The sequence below is a fragment of the Oratosquilla oratoria genome, chromosome 6, assembly GCF_046742065.1.
Source record: "Oratosquilla oratoria isolate Oo_2021 chromosome 6, ASM4674206v1, whole genome shotgun sequence".
Lineage (NCBI taxonomy): Eukaryota > Metazoa > Arthropoda > Malacostraca > Stomatopoda > Squillidae > Oratosquilla > Oratosquilla oratoria.
In genome coordinates, this window is record NC_134782.1 from 74,256,823 (window position 1) to 74,259,222 (window position 2,400).

At 41.9% G+C, this 2,400-nt stretch overlaps 1 protein-coding gene across 2 annotated transcripts in view; it reads left to right on the top strand.

Moving 5' to 3' along the window:
- LOC143026631 (macoilin-1-like) overlaps positions 1–1,427 on the top strand; it is a 67,152-nt gene extending 65,725 nt beyond the window's left edge. For both annotated transcript variants that reach the window (XM_076187351.1, XM_076187352.1), the window contains exon 15: positions 1–1,427. This exon is cut by the window's left edge and continues 4,593 nt beyond it. The gene's annotated coding sequence lies outside the window, so the exon portion shown is untranslated.
- Positions 1,428–2,400: the final 973 nt, after the last annotated feature.

A 2,400-nucleotide genomic window follows, 5' to 3' on the forward strand; every position in this document is an offset into this window, starting at 1 on the left:
ACATTGAAGTCCCTTAAAAGTTGTCTGCTGTCCTGCGTTGTCATTATGTTAGTTTGATCCATGACGAGGCATAGTACTGCCGAGGAGTGGTGCCCTCACTGAGCTTTCTGGAAGGTGGCAGAGGACTTGGGAAAACAGCTTAGTAGTAAAAGTGTTAAATGATGTAAGAAAGGGAGAGTTATTGTTATATGAAGAACCTTTGATTGCTATATGTTAGTGTTTGTATACTGTGACTGTACTCAGACAAGCATAAGCAAGGAAGGTTTGTCATGAAATCGGTAAAATCATAAATTTAAGGAAAATTGCTCGAATGAATGTGCTGAGCAAAACTTCCCAGTACTCTGTTGCTTCCATGGTCTTGTGTTACCCTGTACTGCTGCTGCTGCTACACCTCAATTAGAGAACAAAGTGAATCAAGGTGTGGGAAGGACAGAGGTTTTGAAAAGTATTATTGATAGATCAACCAGTTGCAGTGCCTGTTAACACAGCGTAAGGAAACCACCAATGCTTCCCTTCAAAGCATTATTCAGCCCATGGTCGTCTATATACAGAAACTAACTATTTTTGTACTTACAATTCCTAGTGAAGCCTGGTACTTAAAAAAGGAGAGATGTAGGAAGGAATGTTACCAGGTACTGCGACTTGTGCAATCAGTGTACGTATGTATTAAATGTTGTGTTTAATTTTATTGTCTGTGTTGTGAGCCAGGGCAGTAAGTTGTTCTGGCAGAAGAGAAATTTCTAAAAGTGGAAAGATAAACTAGAATTGTCATCTCCTTACAGTTACCTTGACATTCTGTTTTTGCCCCCCACCCTCCCTCAACCAGTATCTGGTCATTACACACTGAAGACCAGGTGAGCCATTTTTGATGCCATTATGTTGGACCACACCAAAAAATTTGTGATTGGAATCTTGATTGTAGATAAACCTGTCCCGGTTGCCTGCTCTTTGCTCCTGTGCAGGCATGACCCAATGATATTATGGTTTAACATATTGTAAGAGTGATTTCTGTGTTTAAACTGTTCATTGAAAAGCAAAAAAGAAGGTTTGCATATGTGTTTAATGTTCCAAACTAGACAACAGCACTGTGGGGGCAATGTCTGTAGGCCAAGCAACCTCTAAACAACTGTCACCATTTTTATAGAACATTATTTCTGGTTGTGATTTTCTCGGGGAAGAAGTGGGTTTGCTGTGTCACCAACATTTGACTAAGCACTTCATTACATCAACTTCCGAGTCAAGACCATGAACAAGTGGCGGGACACTGGGTGATGAAGTCTACTTTGTGGTCTGCAAACATTGCCCTACACACATCGACTACTGCGTGGATCAGGTCACAAAGGCCCGGGTGGTCCTTGAGCTCTCTAGAATTCATGTTCACTCCTAATAAAAGAGATGACCCACCAAGGGCCATAGTTCTGCTTATATATGAAGTTTTTTATTTTCATATTACAAAATCCTACTGTATATTTTGATTGTTGCAAAAAGTGAAAACCTAATCAACTGTCTCCCCCCCCTTTTCTCTCTCTCTCTCTCTCTCTCTCTCTCTCCATCCTTTTTCTTATTATTCTTTTCTTTTCATATTTTCCTTATTATATGGTAGAGGGGAGTAGAGTATGTAGGGGATGGAATGGGTGGGAGTGGTTTCTATGCCTTTGTTTTTTGGCTACCTCCTGTGTAAGGGGGAAAAGAGCCTTTGGTATTGTATGTATGTATTATTTTTAATTTTCTTATACTTTTTCTCTCTCTCTCTCTCTCTCTCTCTCTCTCTCTCTCTCTCTCTCTCTCTCTCTCTCTCTCTCTCTCTCTCTCTCTCTCTCTCTCTCTCTCTCTCTCTCTCTCTCTCTCTCTCTCTCCCTCTCTCCCTCTCTCCCTCTCTCCCTCCCTCCCTCCCAATTAGATCCTTGACACAGCAGGGGGTTTAGAGCATAATGATCTGGGTCTACAAAGGGAGCAAAAGTTAACTTCCCAAGATGTCCTCTATCATAACCCTTATGTCAAGACCAGGCAACCCGCTTACTTCATACTAAGACAAGGACAGCAGGATCTTGAGGTAAGACTTTGGAACAGAACATCTGAAAGAGAAAGGCCAAATCCTGCGCCACCACCTCCACATGATGCTTTTCAGGACCTCCTCCCATTTAGGGGTTGCCAAATGTGGCACAATAACTGAGACTTACAATATATTCAGTCCCTATCAAACTTCCCTCCCACTACTTTCATTCTACCACTTATTACTAAGTACTCTAGCAATGATGTGTGTGGGTGAGGGCAGGTGATCTCTGGTGCAAACCCAGTAATTGCTGTGTAAAGGGATAATGTGTAGTAGTTTAACAGCAATGACTGAGCAGCCATTTAGGATCTACCCTGCTCACTCCACACTGGGAGGAGGCAACAAAA